Below are 18,338 nucleotides of genomic sequence, written 5' to 3'. Positions count from 1 at the left end.
TTTCAGGTGTAGGAGTGTGTTAAGAGTGTCCGGGTGTAGGTGTTGTATGATGGTTATGTACTCCTTTCTGCACCTGCAGCTGATCGTTTACATGTGCTCAGGGCAGCATTCAGCTTATGAATTTAAAGTGGACAACTGCAGGAAGTGTGTGACTTGTTGCTATAACGCAAGGACTTCTTTTCGCAAGACATTTTGTGTTTCATGAAAAGGTTTGTGCAGTGTGCGGAACTCGACACGTGTTGGAAGTGTTGTGCAAATGTGTTCGCCTGGTCTTCTAGTGTGTCCCCTGTTGCGCTGTAGTTTAGATGTATTTGTGAAAGTACTCCACTTAGCTTTTGCTTCCCTATTCTTGTTATGGGAATAAGAACTGTGTGGGCCTTTACCTCTATATGTTTATGTGGTTGGGAAAGGGTCGCTACCGTATAGGTGTGTGCTAACGTCCCACTTGAGTGACGGAAAGCGAATTGCCCAACCGAGTGCCAATTCAAGGTATGAATATGGGTTGTGTCCTTGATTATCGTATGTAGACTGTTTATTGTTACACAGGATTGCTCCCGATAATATTGGAAACTTCTCAATAAGGCGTTCGCGAACCCTAAACGGCGTTAGAGCATTGAGGTCTCCAAATAAAAATGGTTCTGGTAACGGGTCCATCAGGGCCCCAAACTCAGAGCTCGATAGCCTGTGATCAGGGCGAATGTAGAGGTAGTATCCCGTTCTTAACCTGTTGATTATACTTGTGTGAATTGCCACAGCCTCAAGGACAGTGTTGAGATGCTTAGGGTAGCAGGCCAGAGATTTCCGTGCAATGATGGCCACACCACCTGAAGACGTACCACCATTCCTGTCCTTTCTAAATACCATGTAGCTGTTCAAGAAATTCGTGTGTCTAGAGTTTAAATGTGTTTCGTGGAGACACTTCACACTTGGTTAATTAGATTGCAATATTTCTTAGACATCATCAAGGGTTTTAAGAAGGCCTCTACAGTTCCATTGAATAATATTTTTCCTTCCCAATATGAAGAGTTCGGGGCTACTGGAGTATGTGTGTATGTGTGTTTAGGTCTTCCGGGCCTTGTAGTCTTGGAGGGGGCTTTTGGGGCTTTTATTTTGGTTTCGACGTCGTAGGATGATCCTTGCGGTGCGTTGCAGGGAAGAACAGCTCGACGTACTTCTCGTCGTCGCCAGATGTCCTGGGAGGGGGGCTGACCAACTGGGCCTCCTGGACTTATCACCCATTCGGGTGCCCTTTGGGTGAGTTGTCACTGCCACTGGCGTCGGGATGCTCCGGTTAGCCCAAGCTGTCGGGCGAAGCTTGGAGCCATGCGGCGGCCCCCGTGTCCATAGCCTCAGGAGCCTCCATTCTGCTGGAGGCTTAGAAATAGGGGCAGGAGCGGAATAGGTCTGGCTGGGAACGGTTTCCACCACAACCGGTGTGGTCTCAGCAAGTGCTGTTGACTGGTGGGGCTGCCTGAAGTAACCCAGATGGCGAGAGTGAGGGCGGGACCAAGACCGACTCTCGGCACTGGGTCCCTGCTGAAAGCAAACGCCGGTCCACCCCACGGCAAGCTGTGTCGGCGTACTTCCCCAAAGAATAATAGGCGAACCTCTATTGCGCCTCTCGGAAGGGGATGTTCTCTGTGACCTTAGGAGTGATTACTTTCTTTTTCTGCTGGAACTTCTAACAGCTGCACGACCATGCTGCTTGCGGACACTGGCCGTTTGCACAGGTGACAGGGGTGGAGTCGCAGTTTTCAGTCGGATGGCCTTGTGGGGCGCATTTCGCGCAGGTCGTTTTGCCGCGGCAAGAGGCTGTACAGTGCCCAAACCGCTGGCACTTCAAGCAGTGGCGGGGGTTCGGCACGTAAGGTCGGGCTGGGCATATGATAAAACCTGCATTCACAAACTCTGGAAGCGTCGAGCGGTCAAATGTCAAGATAAAATATTTGGTACGTATATCAATGTCATTTAATAGCATAGATAACCTAGGAACTGCCGTCACGCCTTGGTCTCATGCCTTGGTCTTGGTCTCACGCCTTCGTTTTTTTTCGTTCATTAGGTCAGGTTCGGAGATCACGCCTTGGGAGCTGTTCAGCATGGAGTGGGGCGTGATCTTTATGTCTGTACGTACCATGCGCATTTGTGAAACGAGGATAGTAGATTGCTGCCTCTTGTTAACTTCGAACAATTTTTCTCCTGTTTCGACTTTTTTGCGTTTGCCGGGCTTTCCGACAATGCCCAGAAGTAATATTGAGAAGCGAAAAACAGACTGTGCAGTGACGGGTTTGACTGGTAAGGAGATTTTGTTATTGGTAAGCGGGAGAAATTGTGGGGTTTTGGAAATGTCAATTCAGGCAAGGGAGGAAACGAGACTTTTGTTCGGCCCCTTTTCAGGGACCTATCATGTTTAGGGGGCGGTTTTCAATTATCCACAAAAAATAGGAAAAAGCGAGGAACGGGGTTTTTTGTTTGCTAGCCTTACCCTGATCGGTTAAGAGGTCCCAGAGTTCCCTGCCTGGCAAACAGACAGGTAGCCCATCCACCGGAGCTCCGACGGCCACCGTTTGTGGTTTCTATGCTTCACCTTACAACCCATCGGCACGGATGGTTCCAGCTTTTGTTTGGACCCTGGGGGTCAGCGGTGGCGCCAATACCTTTACCAAGATTACTCAAGGGGCCTCGTGCGGGTTAAGTATGCAACTTCACGGCTAAGCAAAGCAAGAGAAGGCTGGCTCATAGATTCCGCCGCCGTTTTTGAAATAGGAGAAACTGCAAAATCTCTCCTAATTGTGCTCTTTGGTTAGAAAAAAAATCGCTGTGCGCTCGATGCCAAGCGAGACATTCACGGAATTGGTGGGTCCTATTTTTCAAATAAAAAAACAAGTTCTATTAGTCACAAAAGGAAAATAGTTACGCTGGCATTTCAAAACTTAAGCAAGCTATCAGGTAACCGCTGGAACTGCGGTTAGCGTGACCGAACTGAGGTGGCCTAGCTCAGTTTGCATTACCCATGCTTAGCGTGGTAACCGCAGTTTTGTCTGTCGTGTAGCTCAGCAAACTGCGGTTTTGTCTAACCGCAGTTTACCTCACTGTGGTTACCTGTGCCCATGTAAAAAACGGAGGGAGCAAGGTGCCCACGGTCCTCGTACGATTTTCGTCGCGTGTAACGAAAGAAGCATGGCTAGGAAAGAAAGCACAACTAAGACAAGAAAAGTCTATGATTTTCTTCAACGAAAATCTGACCGCACAAAATAAGAAGCTGTTCTGGGAGATGAAGGCAAAGGCTGAGGAAAAGGAATACCAATTCGCCTGGCACAGAAGCGGAAACATGTTTGTCCGTCGCGGCCCTCGGGATCGGATAATCAGAATAAGAGAGCTGGCGGATCTTGCAAAAATAACATGAGCACGTAACTCGTTATCGATTTTAGACAGTGCAGAAACCTTTCTAATGTCTAGTTGTCCGGTGCAAAACAGTTATCTTGATCCTGATTCTTTCAATCGCTGTTACGCGATACGTCACAAACAGCAGTCTTCCTTGTTTCACTTGAATGCTCAAAGCCTAAAAAATAAAAAGGATTCTGTTGATATGCTCCTTCAAGAGCTTAATCATAATTTCGATCTGTTAGCTTTTACTGAGACTTGGTTTTTAGGTGATTGGGATACTGTGCACTTTACCGGGTACAGATGTGCATCAATGTGTCGGAGCAATATGAGGGGAGGGGGCGTAGCCATTTACGTCAAAGAACATGTACATTTTACTATTGTCAGAGAATTTTCTACTGTTAATCCTCACTACGAATCTATCATGATCAAATGTTTGAACACTATATTTTTGGTTGTGTACAGACCCCCTTCTGGTACATTGACTGTGTTTTTGGAATTCTTAGAAAATGTTTTGCAATACTGCGAATCTCTCCGTACGCCGGTAATCGTAACTGGGGATTTTAATGTCGATTTATTATCCCGAGATTCTTCTTCACAAAATTTGCTGGACATCTTTCTTCCCTGTGGGTATGAAAACGTCATTGATATAGCGACGCGAGTGACGGCGGTATCTCAGACATTGATTGATTTATGTTTCACGAACTACGAAACAAGCAGTTTGCAAGCAGGTGTAATAATTTCAGATGTTAGTGATCATATGCCAATCTTCCTTTTTTTCACACCATTTTCAAGTCGATACAAACAAACTGCAACAAATACACCCACTATGCAAAGATTAATAAATGATAATAATATTACGATATTTCAGAGATTAATGGCCGTGACCGAATGGGACCCAGTCTTGCTTGCAACCAATCCTGAAGATGCTTACAACATGTTCGCAGACAAAATTCGTTACAATTATAACTTAGCATTTCCAAATGTAGAGTTAAAGAGAAACAAAAAAATAAGGAAAGCATTTCCAAATGTAGAGTTAAAGAGAAACAAAAAAATAAGGAAACCATGGATTGACCGCAGTCTCCTTAAGAGAATCAAAGAAAAAAATAAACTGTTTGCTTCGTTTATAAAAACTAGAAATCATGATGTTTTTATTCAGTTTAAAAAAGTGCGGAACAAATTAAATTCAGATATTAAAAACGCGCGTAATGCATACTTTGAAAATAAATTTGCAGCCATTTATAACGACCCCAGGAAAATCTGGAACAATATTAATGACCTCATGGCGAAAGGCGAGAGACGAGTTATTTCCGAGATTATTATTGACGGAGAGCAGTGCACGGGAAGTTTGCTTGCAGATAAGTTTAACAATCATTTTTTACAATCGGGTGCTGCTATGGTCACACACACAGCTAGTCCTAGTAAAAAACATTGTATTCCATCTAGTACTGCAGGTTCAATATTTTTGTTTCGCGTTACGGAATCAGAAATTCTGAGCTTAATTAAAAAACTAAACAACAGCCGGGCATGTGGGATTGATGAATTTAAAATACAGCCGATAAAAGCAGTCGCGCAATATATATGTCAGCCACTTTCACATATATGCAACCTGATACTCAATTCTGGTGATTTTCCTGATGTTTTGAAAATTGCCAAAGTTTCCGTAATTTTCAAAAGTGGGGATCCAAATGATATGAACAATTACCGACCGATTTCAGTTCTACCCAATTTTTCAAAAGTAATAGAACAGGTAATCAATACTCGAATCTTAAGCTTCTGTAAAACTAACCATATCATCGCCGAACAACAGTATGGCTTCCAAAATCAAAAATCAACTGAAATGGCAATACTAAATATAAAAGATAAAATTATTGATAACATTGAACAAAAATTATTTACTATAGGAGTGTTTCTAGATTTTAAAAAGGCTTTCATTCTATTAAACACGATATTTTGTTTCAGAAACTTGAGACATACGGAATCACGGGAACCTGTCTCGGTCTAATCAAGAGTTACTTACATAATCGCCTTCAATACACAGAAATTAGTCACGCCAGGTCCAACTTTGGACAAATTAAGTACGGTGTTCCACAAGGATCTATTCTCGGCCCGCTATTATTTTTATTATATATAAATGACATTGTTAACTTGCCTTTCACCCCGGATATAATACTGTATGCAGATGATACAAACGTCTTTTTTTCTGGCAGAGACCTGGCTCTGCTAGAAAGACAAATTTATGGCTTGAAATTTTGTCAATTTGGCTGAATACAAATAAACTGAATTTAAACACAAGAAAAACAAAATATATGATTTTTCGAGCTTACAACAAACGTTTAGGGCAACAGGTTCTCCTCAATTTCAGAGGCGAATGTATTGAACAAGTTAGTTCACACAAATTTCTTGGCATTGTGTTCAATGAAAATTTGAGTTGGTCTCCACATATTGACAAACTTAGAACGGATATATCCCGGTGCATTGGTATTATTTATAAGATGAAATATTTACTACCAGCTTGGTTAAAAAGGCAACTGTACAACAGTCTAGTACATTCTCGCCTTAACTACTGCCTTCTAGTGTGGGGTTCAACAGGGAAAACAAACATAGAAAACCTATACCGGCTCCAAAAAAAAGTCTTACGCATAATTGAAAATGCACCCTACTTCAGCCACAGTTCTCCATTATTTAAGAAACATCGGGTACTGACAATTATGAACATTCTAAATAAAAAACTCTCTTTAACTATTTATCACCAGATAAAGACAGACTCTAATGACTTTTACAGAAAATACACGTCACGAACACATGAATATGGGTTTAGGCAGGTAATATATACAAAGCCAAAAACTCGCACAAACTACGGGCACCAGAAATTGAGCTACCAGATTCCTAACATTTTAAACAGTCACCCCGCAATTTTAACCATGGCACAAGATGCTAAATCTGAACAAGGATTTAAGAGGAAATTAGACATGTACCTTTTGGAATTGCAGTAAAAAACGTGTATTTCAACTTTTTGTTTCTTTTAGAAACTTTGAGGTATTTTTTTTTCGCTGTATGAAATCTTGTACTGTATTATTGTTTGTTTATGAAAACTGAGAACTGTTTTTTTTTGTTCTTTCTTGCTGTGAATTCTTGAATTATACTCATTGTTTCCTGAAATCCGAGAGCTGATGTGTATGTTTTTTTTTTCCTAGTGGAATTGTCATTGTAATTATTGTCTTTCTGTAAACTGAAAGCTGATTTTCTATGTGTTAATTGTGTGCATTATTTTGTTAATTTTTATTGTCACAAAGTACGTGCCATTTCCCGCAGAGTCGCGCCAACACGTGGGGGGGGGAGGAAGAGGGACGTCACCTTGTCAGGCTTTTTTTTTTTCCTGTAGCCTTTTTGACCGTCCCCCTCGACAACTGTATAGCCAGTCTTGTACATGTTGTCGCAATAAACTTTCAACTTTCAACTTAAATAGGGTAATAAAGGGGCAGTCTAAATAACTGGGTTTCTCAGTAATCAGAATCATTGCAACTAAAGGAATGAACTACGCGGTTTCAGTACCTTCTCCGTCACCTTCAGCAAAAAAAACTAGCTTAACTTCATGCCTGGAAATTGCAGTTAAATATTGTTCCAGCTGCATCACCATAGCAAACTTCCCAGTGAACATTTTGCTTTTGCTTTCTCCTTTGCACTGCCCAGCGGTTAAGCCACTTTTGTTCACAGTTGCTATTTTTTCGCTTTAGTTACAGCATTTACACGGTTGAGGGTTGACTAAAATGTCGGCCGACCCCAAAAAATTGCATCAATAAAGAAAAAGCGAGCGCCGCCTAGAAAATCGCATCAGAAAGAGAAGCCCTTCCGTCAACCTAGTGTCACTGAACGTCAACCCATACGGCAGCTCTACCATCATTGGTCGAGCCGTGCGCTTGTGGTATGCGCGGTAGATGCTAAAAAAGAAAATCTTTTGTATAAGCACCCGGAATAACCATGCACTCTGGGTTGAGCGGGTAGAACAAACTCGCTGCGAGATGACAACCATCGAAGCAACCGTCAGCGGCCACTGCTACGCGATACCAAAAAACAACAACATAGCGGCTGACGGAAGCGGCCGCGCGCGATTACTTTTCAGCGACTAACCTTCCACCATGGCGTTCGGATACTGAACAATGTGAAATGATTTGGGCTACGTTTTCTCCGCGCATTGAATCAAGGGATTCGCTAATACTCATTTTGTTTATTAGAGACGAATAAAACGCTTCTTCACGCGTTCTTGCACGCGCATTCGTGCTCGTCGGCGCTGCGCGGGCGCCTTTTGCTTCTACTACATTTAAGCGTTTTAAGTTCTAGTGGTCCTACCTCGGAATGACGCGTGACGAGCGCGGCATGGAGCCTGACGACTTGCCCCAATAGGGAGGCGCGCTCTTCGTGGTGGCAGTTTGAAAGTGCTCGGGACAGCCAGCTGGCGCCACCGATGTTTAGGCTTAGCACAGTGCGCATAGTTCATTCGCGCTTTCTGTAGCGCGCGGAAGATGCTTTATAGTGTCGTTTTCGACCACATTATCAGGTCCTTTTCTGCACAAATGTCTTCGTTTGTGCCTTAAGTGATATCTCAAAGAGCGGTTAAAAGCGGTCGCTAAAGCTACGCGCACCTCTTTGCGGTTGGTGACGCCGCCATGTTGCCGCCGCCGATAGCGTAGCGCACAGCATGCGGGTGGTATTCACGGCAGCGTCAGCGCGGTGCATTTTCGCAAGCAAAAACAACCCCATGTTGTTCACACTTAAGTGATAACCATAGGAACGAGGGTGCAAAGCTGTCTGCACCTCGTTACACCCCCTACTTCTCGTTTCTGAAGGCAGAGGCTGCGATCGAACGGGGTGCGGACGCACCTCATGTAGGCTCCCGCTATTTCATCAATTATTGCAGTGCCAATAAGTCAATACCGTGGATTCTTCATTACCAACGTGACCGGTACTACTCCTGGACTCGACTGATACCTGTTTGGACCAAGTGGTACGAGAATTTCCCGACTTACGGGCGATTTTCTCTGCGGCAGCGTGGCTCCCGGGCTAAGCCTACTCTAGGCCTAGCACGAAAACGGCCGCCGGCCGTGCTGGCCCGCGGCCGCTAGGCCTAACGCCGGTCGACTTCGTCGCCACCGAGCCGACAGCCATGGCAACTGAGATGGACATGGGCGTAGAGCCCAACCAAGGAGAAGAGGGGACACCGCAAGTTCAGCTCGATCGTTTCGCCGGTCGAACAACTGTCACCATCCAAGGCGAGGACTTGTCGCCGACCGACATCGCCTGGTGGACGACACCGGGAAGACAACTACAGCGGCGTGCGGCGATGAAACAGCCAGCCACCGGTGAGTCCGCCGCCAACGCACCAAAATCTACTACCAGCAAAGCCCAGTTCGCTCGGCGGGTCAACGCAGCATTGACGAGAGCAGCTCGCATGCCAACCAACATCCCGCGCGGCAAGACCAAGATCATTGTGCGACCGCGCGGAGGCCTTAATACGGGCAGGATAGAAGCCCCAGTACTCATGTCGGCCATCATGGCGGCCACAGGGATCCCAAAAGAATTAGCGATGGAAGACACAATATGCACGAATGTAGCGCAAAATATAATCGTGGTGAGCACCCCGGACGAGCAGCGAGAGGCGCGATACCTCCAGCTCCGTTCGCGTCACATCGGAGGGCAGGTCCATGAAGTGAGCGTTTACCGCGCGGCCCCGGACAACACAGTAAAGGGAGTGATCAGAAATATCTCGAACGATGACACCGAAGAGGAAATCGAAGCCAATGTCGTAAACCACCGCAACCCGACTGCTCTAGAAGCGCATAGAATCGGTCATTCAACCACAGTGACCATCTTATTCAGTGGTACAAGAGTACCCACAACCATCAAATATGGCGCCGTTCTGGTCAGGTGCAGCCTCTACAGGCAGCACTATGAGATCTGCCGGCAGTGCGGAAAGGTAGGCCACCGCACGGATGTCTGTCCGCAGCCGAACGCACGGGTGTGCTTCGCATGTGGCAAGCCAAATCCCGGCGGAAACCACGATGGAGAATGTAAGCCACACTGCAAATTATGTGGAGGGTCACACCCAACCGGCTCGCCGGGGTGCTCAAACAGATATAAGACGCCATACTTGGTAAAGAAAAGGCAGCAAGAACGCAAAGAGATGACGTCACCAAGGAGAAGCAGAATTCCCACAAAGGATGCTGCGAGCTTCCCGCCGCTGAGTCAACAACGCGGGCGCAGCCGCAGCCGCTCGCGGCGGCGCTCCGCCAGCGCGCGCTCGGCGAGGGGTCGCTCTGCTAGCAGACGGGGGAGCGGTCGCGGCAACAGTAGGCCAAGTCAGAGTGGTCAGAGTACGTCACGCTCGCGAGAGAGAGTAGCGTGGGCCAATATTGCCAAGGCGCCTGCAGTCCAATCGAGGTCCAAAACGCCGCGCAAGGAGCGGGAGAGATCGACGCAGCGATCAGACACAATGTGGTCGTCGGTGTCCCGCGAGGAATTCACGGCGCTGCGAGCCGAGAACGCACAGCTACGCCAACAGCTGGCAGAAATCAAAAGACTGCTACACGCCCAGCAGCAGCAACGGCAATCACCACAACCTCCACAACCACCGTCACTGCCACGGCTGCAGGAACCACCGCCGCCGCCGCTGCCGGCACCACAACAACAGAAACAGCCCCCACCAATATTCCCGAAGGGGGAAGCGCAAGCCCCCAACCCTACAAGCCCGCCAGCTCGCAATCCCCCGAAGCAATCATGTCGGAAGGGGAAGAAGAGGTAGTCGCAGACCCAAGATCGACGCCCGAACCCCAGCCCAAACGGAGAGCAGTTGAGATGGCTCGTCTTCGCCGCACCACGGAGAGGCTGGACAGGCTCGAGAGCCGCGTCACGGCCCTCGAACACAGGGTAGACACGAGATTCGCAGCCCTTGAGAAGAAGGTGCAGACCATACAGGACACCCTAGTACAGATGCAAACGTTTCTGCAGAGCAAATTCGGCAAGGAAGAAGGCAACCACAACCAGCCCACCCAGCAATTAACACCAACATGGCCAGGACCCCAGCAGCAAGCTCAGGCCTAAAGATCTGGCACTGGAACGCCAACGGCTTCCAGTGCAAGAAGGCGGTGCTGCAACAGTATTTACGAAGTATCGACCGAGCGCCGGACATAATAATGGTGCAGGAGACGCACGCGGAGAGCGCGCCGTCCCTTCCCGGATACCGGACGCACGCCAGCCCCCCGAGCACGCGGGCCTGCGGTAAGGGAGCCGGACAGGGGGTGTGCACTTTCGTGCGAAAGGGAATCACTTTCATCGAACACAGAGACCTCCTCGGACGCAGCACCATCGAATACTGCGCGACCGAGGTGATTATTTGCAAAAAGAAGAAGGAGGCCTTTCTCCTAGTGAACGTGTACAGTAATCCGGCACATCGGCAGCAAAAATTAAAGGCCCTCCTGCACAAGGCGCTGCGGTTGGCACCGGAAAACACGATACTGATATGCGGCGATTTCAACGCCCCGCATAAAGACCTTGGGTATGGCAGAACAACGGTTAAAGGAAAGGACCTACTTGACGATGCCACGGACGCAGGCTTCCTGCTCCTGACGGACCCCGCCAACCCTACCCGACTGGGCACGGCTGCGGCCAGGGACACCAACCCGGTCTTGACATTCGTCCGAACGGCAAGCAGAGCGAAGCGAGGGGTGAAATGGCGGAACGTGGGGCGGAACATGGGCAGCGACCACTACATAATCGAGGTGATTCTGCCCGCGTCCGTGCCTCCGTCGCAGAACCCCTACGCAAGCACAGAATCACGGACTGGGACCGGTTTCGGCAAGTCCTCGAGGGACAACCGGAGCAGGCAGAGGAGATCACGGACATCGGCGAATGGGCTGACGCCATCGTCCGCGCGGCCGAGAACGCGACCACTGAGGTGGAAACGGACGAAACCATCCAACAAGTGGACAGCCGCCTGGCCCACATGCTAGAAGCCCGCCAATCGTTACAGCGGCGATGGAAGACGGAGCGCACGAACCGCCGGTTGCGCAAGAAAGTGGCGCTACTAAATCAGGCCTAGAGAAATACAGCCGAGAACTGTGTGCGCAACAGTGCCACGCCGTCTGTAACGAGGCGGACGGGCAAATGCACAAGGGGAGAACCTGGAACCTGCTCCGGCAACTCCTGGACGAAACCGGGACCAAGGGCCATCAACAACATCGGCTAGCCCAGACGATGCACACGACCGTCCGAGCGTTGGGCGAGCGCGAAACGCGCAGAAGAATTAATGCAAAATATTTGCCAAGTACCCCGAGTGAACGGCACGGAGAGTACGGAGGAGCGGACAACCCGTCGTTGGACAGAGATGTCGAAGAGAGGGAAGTTCGCGCGGTGCTGCAGATGCTGAACTACAAGACGGCAGCGGGCCCGGACCGCGTTACAAACAAGACTCTGCGAAACCTGAGCGACGGTGCCATCGCGGCCCTGACAAGGTATTACAACAAGTGTTGGCAAACGGGCGAGCTGCCCCCACAGTGGAAGACGGCCCGCACGGTGTTAATCCCCAAGCTAGGAAAGCCGCCCAGCATTGAGAACCTGCGCCCGATCTCCCTCACTTCGTGTGTAGGGAAGGTTCTGGAACATGTTCTAATGAATAGATGGCAGCGTTACCTAGAGGCAGAAGGGCTATACCCCAATACCATGCTGGGGTTCCGGGAGAGGCTCAGCACACAAGACGCCGTGCTATTACTACAGCATGAGGTGCTCGAAGTGAAGGCCCCCACCCGCGACAACAGGGCGGTGCTGGGCCTCGACCTACAAAGCGCCTTTGACAAGGTGCGCCATTCGGCCATCCTGGCGCAGGTATCGAACCTAGGCATGGGCAGGCGCTCTTACAATTACATCAAGGACTTCCTGTCGGAGAGGAAGGTGAAAATCCAGGCCGGAGAATTGGAACTACCGCTAAAGAAGCTCGGAAGCGTAGGGACACCCCAGGGATCGGTGATCTCGCCGCTGCTATTCAACCTCGTAATGATCGGGGTGGCCAACCGGCTCACGGAGATCCCACAAGTCCGCCATACCATCTACGCGGACAATATCACCCTGTGGGTCTCCGGGGGCAGTGACGGCCACATCGAGGCGGCATTACAGAGCGCGGTGAACGCCATCGAGTCACACTTGGAGGGCTCCGGCCTGACATGCTCCCCGCTAGAAGTCCGAGCTCCTAGTGATCCCCCCGCCGGGCGCGTACCGAAAACGTGCGGCGGCGGACTCTGCGACGATCACAATACGGTCGAAGAACGGCACGATCGTACCCACGGTGAGCGCGCTCCGCGTCCTCGGGATGACGTTGGAAAGGAGCCGGTGCAGCGGCGCCACAGCAGACCGCCACGTCACCAAACTCGAGACGGCCACTCGACTCATCAAGCGGGTGGCAACGCGACACCAAAGGATGAAGGAAGCCAGCCTGCTCCGGCTGGTCCAGTCATTCGCGGTCAGCCATGTAACCTACATCGGAGTGTACCATTACTGGAAGACAAAAGAACGGAACAAGATCGATGCGGCCATCCGGAAAACGTATAAGGCGGCGCTGGGACTCCTGAACAGTACCAGCACGGAGCAACTCCTGGCACTCGGAGTGCACAACACGCTCGATGAAATAAGCGAGGCCCAGCGCACGGCCCTGCTCGAACGTCTTACAACCACACGAACCGGTCGTAGCATTCTCGCACGGCTGGGTTTCGCGGACCGTGCGGCCCGTCAAGCCGACTCGAAGGAACTGCCAGAAGGTGTCCTACGGAGACTCCGGATCACCCCGGTGCCCCGGAACGTGCACCCGGAGCACAACAGAGCCCGGAGAACTGCTAGGGCCCAGGCCCTCACGGAGTTGTACGCCGGGAACACCGGCGCCCTCTTCGTGGACGCAGCGGAGTACTCCGACAGACCCGGGGCCTACGTCGCGGTGGCGGTGCTAGCCACCAGCGGGGAGGTGTACAGTGCTTGCAGTGTACGCGTACCGTCGGCACGGCACGCGGAAGAGACCGCAATTGCCCTGGCCCTCACGGACCCCGGATGCACGACAGTGTTGAGTGACTCCCGCTCGGCAATTGTGAATTACACGCGTAATAGCGTCGGTGCTAGTGCTGTCAATGTGCGGTGCAGTGCAGTGAACAAAGCGGTGCCGGCCACATACTTGCGGTGGTTCCCGGCGCACACGGACACACGGGAAGGCAATGACAACTACAAGGGCGGTCACCCCAACCGAAACGAGACGGCGGACGCCGCCGCGCGCGCGCTCACCAACCGCGCGGCGGCCCCTCCCACCACCCCCGTCTCTCCAGTGGAGCGGCGTCGACCGATCGAAGACAGCATTCACCAGGAACCTCTCGTCGAATACACCGAGATCCTGAGATGGTACCGGCAATGCCGTCGGACCAGGCCACCTCCACACCCGAAGCTATCAAGAAAGGAGGCAGTGCTCTACCGCCAGATCCAGACCAACTCGGTGATCACGCCGGCGCTGGCGCGACACGTGTGCCCGGACGCTTATGAGAGCGCCTTGTGCAGTGTGCGCGGTTACGAACGCAACTTTGACTGACATTCTGTGGCACTGTACTCGCAATCCGGTTAAGGCGGCCGCACAGGAGCGGCTGCCGGACAATATTGCAAACGCGATTGCATCGCCGGACTACGCGGTGCAGTTACAAGCCGTCCAGCAGCTCGAAGCAGCTCTTGCCAGGCAGAAGCGTGGGGAGGCGAATGCGGAGTGTCCGAGGGGACTTCTCCGGAGACCCGCCGCGCGCCGAACCGGCGGACGCCGGCAGGGCACAGCCTTGAAGACGTGAGCGGCCGCGTCGGGGAGTAGGCTGGCTCCACGGAGCCCTTGCTTGCTCTCTCTGCAGGAGACTACCCAATAAAGTTGTTTCTCTCTCTCTCGTTTCTCTTGCCATTACTAGAGGTAGACGGTTTGATTTTGATTCCAACATAGGATTGTCAAATCTAAAAAAAAAGTCGAACCACAATCGTGTAAACACGGTAGTAACTATTTTCTTTCAAATATCCACCACATCAGATTTTTACTTTTTTTTCTGGCAAAAATCTTTCTGTGCTTTTTTTTAGGCACACTATAACGGTGCAGAAACAGTAAGCTTGTTTGATGGAGTATTGAGGGATTAGGGAAGCATTTTGAGTGTTGCAACAAAAACAGGTTTCTTAATATATAATACGAAAATTCAGTGAGTGCTATTACAAGTGAAGAAATTTGATGCAGACAGCATAAGATTGAGAAAAATTTATTGATCATTTGCACAGGTAAGCCTGACTGATTTGGTAATGTATGCATTTGGCAGAGAGATTTGTTTTATTTGTAGTTGTATTTTAAAAGGAGACCAAGATAATGCCATTGTTTGTGCACAGTTGTCTTCACAGTTAGGTAACTGGGACAGGGAAGCTAAAATAATCTTGTACAGGGATGGGGAAAAGTTCAATCATGAATCCACATTTCTGGCTAAAGAATGTTTTAGGTAGTTGTTCGCATGCATTCAGTTGTGTTTACGGGGTTGTTTTATCGCCTTGTAGTGGGAAAGTTATCTGGATCACTACTCAGTATCTGCTATATATAACTTAAAAATGCGGCCTGCGCTTGGCACATTTGCAAAGAAATGAAATTTTCAGCAGTTTAAGTATTACCTAAGGTCAATTCCTTGCATTGAAACAAAAAACGCAATTCACCATCTCATTTCTTGGTACCCTAGTGAAGTTCTGGTTGCAACTCCCATACACAAAAAGTGTTGGGTGAGCTTGTTTTGCTTAAATTTCACATTGTGTAAATTTGAAACAGCTTGTGCTCTCTGTCCCCATTCCTATTCACACCGAACTTGGGCTTAGTAAACTAGCACGTTCGCTTAAGGGAGCTGAGTGCCTATACGGTAAAAACTTACTTTAACAGCCTTCATTGCACTGTTCCGAAACCAATTGTCCAGCTCTATTTATATTTGCAGCATATTTGCATAGTTGCAATAGCTGAATAAACTTTTTTCTCCGAACCAAAAGTCCATATTTACAAGCTGTGGCACCTGCGCTCAAAAAAGGTTTCAAGTTTCTTCACAATGAAGTAGAGTATTTTAGCTTTAAATTATTGAGTTGGAGCATATGTTGCTTTTTGGAGTTGCAGTTGGTTTGTTAACTACAAATAAGGCCCAATCATTGCAAGCAAAAATAATTTGTAGCAGTGTCTTGCTTCTTGTTTAGGCCAGCAAACAAATCAGTGTCAGTGAGCTCATGTGAGTATGGACTATTTGTGTAACGACTGAAACATTGTGGCAGCAGCCACTGAACCGTGGGAAACAGCTAGCTGTGCATAATGAGTCATGGTTATGGATAAAGCATGGTTCAAATGATAACTGTAGTTTAAGTTTAGAAACTCTCGGCTTTGTCTTGACTGAGTGAGGCTGGGGAGCCTGGTCTGCTAAACAATGTGACTAATGTTACTTTGTATTATTTTATCTTTACTGGTTCACTTTTTTGAACCAGCACATATTTGAACCAGTTGTATCTCTGAAAAATGGCCTTGAGCCATACATTGTTCGAACTTCCCCTAAAGGTTGTCCAAATTCTTCGTAACTAGACAACAGGTACTGTTAACTTAACATTGATAATAAATGTTCCTTCGGAAATTTTTGCAGTCCTAAAGTGACCTCGGAGCACTTACCATCCACTTTTTGGAATGTAGTTTGGGTTAGTTTATTGTCCCAGCAATCTCTTTCCACAAGAATTATGAAAATCTGTTCAATAGAACCGAAACTACACGCGATGGAAAATCGCGCAAAATTGTTCTCTCTCAACTCGACTGTAGACAACACGAAGAAAGCTGCGCGCTCTCTCCTGGAGTGGTGGCGGGTCGCGGCATTTTCTTTGGGTACCTTCACTGTATCACAGGCCAGGAACTTTTCTTCGTTTCTCCGCAATGTGGAAGGGTATTTCCGGTCTGGTGCCGCAAAAAAGCAGGCATTGCAGCCTGATCACAAGCACGCGCTCTAGCTGGTAGGGAAAGTTTATAGCAATGAACGTTTGTTTTCTAATGGTCTTATTGAAAGGGGAGTATTTTGTCCATCAATCAAACTCCGCGCACTCAAATATTTCATAAAAGAAACCCCAAAACTGTGCATACAGGTTCAGGCTTAGAAAAGTTTGGTAAACAGCGTAGGCGACGGCGGATCGTCACAAGAAATGAGAGAAATAGGGCGCGAAGTTGACCAGCAGCAGCCAATAGGACAGTCATGGCTGCAATGACGTCTTTAGGCCATGCCAGGGCTGCATAATTAGGAAATTTGAAAGCGCGGTTGGTTTTTCTGCGTCTTCACACGGTGATTTGCGCGCCCATGGCTTCACATGCATGTATAATATTTGGCACAGGTATCCTGGGCAGTGTACTTTAAACGGTGCGCAGATTTATTTACACTGCTCAAAGAGTGTAGAAGGGTCCCTTTAAAGCAAGATGCATTGTGTATCTCCAGTTTAAATATCTGTAGGGGCCTCGAACTGCCTTGCTGAGTTTGGGACTGTGGGCTGTGCAGTGTTGTAAATCGTCCTTTTTTTCTTTTTGTTCCCTGCTGCAGGCAATCCTGAGCATGGCAGCTGTGGTTTCCATTGTTAGAAAGCAGCTGTACTCTCTCCATGACCACCATAGCGCTCGTATCAAATGGAAGCAGCGTCACTGTATGGGCAGCAATTCAGGGAATAAATCTGGCCTGCATTTTGTAATAAACACAGTATTTGTAAGTTGCTCAATTTATTTTTGCCCTAAAATTGCGAATGATTGCTGTTACAATGTTATAAATCCTGCACTTGGCTGTAGAAATAGATTGGCTATACTTATTCTAGGGCTGGATCAGAGCTGCAACCCCACAATTAAAACCCCTGCGGCAGTGGAACGGCCGGACGAGTAAGTTGCACGGCTTAAGTTCAACCATGGCTGAGCAGCTATGGTTTGGCAGCTGGCCCCATGGCAAAGATGAATAGACGTCGTCTGCGAAAGTTGAATGTCCTCAGGTTGTCAAAGGTTGAAGTGCCGTCGACCAACAAAGGAACGGCACGACGGCGGTGAAGTCTGGTGTCCGAAGGGTCGTTGTAGGCCCCTTGGCGATGCGTTGGTCAAAAGTGAGCAGCTGTTCAGCTGACACCAGGGAACTTGCAGCACATGGCCAAGGCCCACTTTTCAGCCTCCGTTTTGCACTCTGATGAAGGAATAGCCGTGCAGAAATTATGTTGCCAGAGATGCACAGCTCATGCTTCGCCGTACATGCGTGTGCTGCTTGGGTAATAAAGAAGCTAAGGAATAGAAACCTCCTATGGGAACAATAACTGTGGTTGCACGATACGCATCCGCTGATGATTATCCTGAAATATATCAAACACCAGTGTGCTGTCAAAAAGCCTTTTCAGCGCCTAGGCTAGGCACAGCGGTGAAGACAGGCCCTAAAAAGGGGCCAAATGTACAACAAAGCACGGCCGCCCCTTCTTGCCATGCGCACATGGGATGGTGAATGCTGCATTACTGTCTTGCGGCAAATACTACGTTGGAAAAACGGGCAGATGTATCAAATTGGAGCTCAAGGAGCACCCGACGAATTTTTTCACAGCAGTATGGCTGTAGTAGGCTGTGGTTGTGGCTGCACTCCACTTTTTGAGGGGTGCTCAGTTATCGGCAGGCATGCCAACTAATCAGTGCAACAAGCCTTGAAGGGAGCAGGAATTGAGCCTTCGCGATGAATATGTGAGCAGGCCCTCGCTCTCGTTTTTAAATAAAGAATTTCATTTCTTGGAGCTTTACTCTTCAATTTCTGCAGCTTTAGTCTTCAACAGATCATGCTGCATTGTTGTGCGTTTTTAGGGACTTCTGCTACTTGATCATTGTTAAATGTTATCATAGGCTACAAAAGAAT

Source organism: Haemaphysalis longicornis, unplaced genomic scaffold (assembly GCF_048455015.1).
Source record: "Haemaphysalis longicornis isolate Haplotype H1 unplaced genomic scaffold, Haemaphysalis longicornis Haplotype H1 scaffold_11, whole genome shotgun sequence".
NCBI lineage: Eukaryota > Metazoa > Arthropoda > Arachnida > Ixodida > Ixodidae > Haemaphysalis > Haemaphysalis longicornis.
This window is presented reverse-complemented; position numbering follows the sequence as displayed.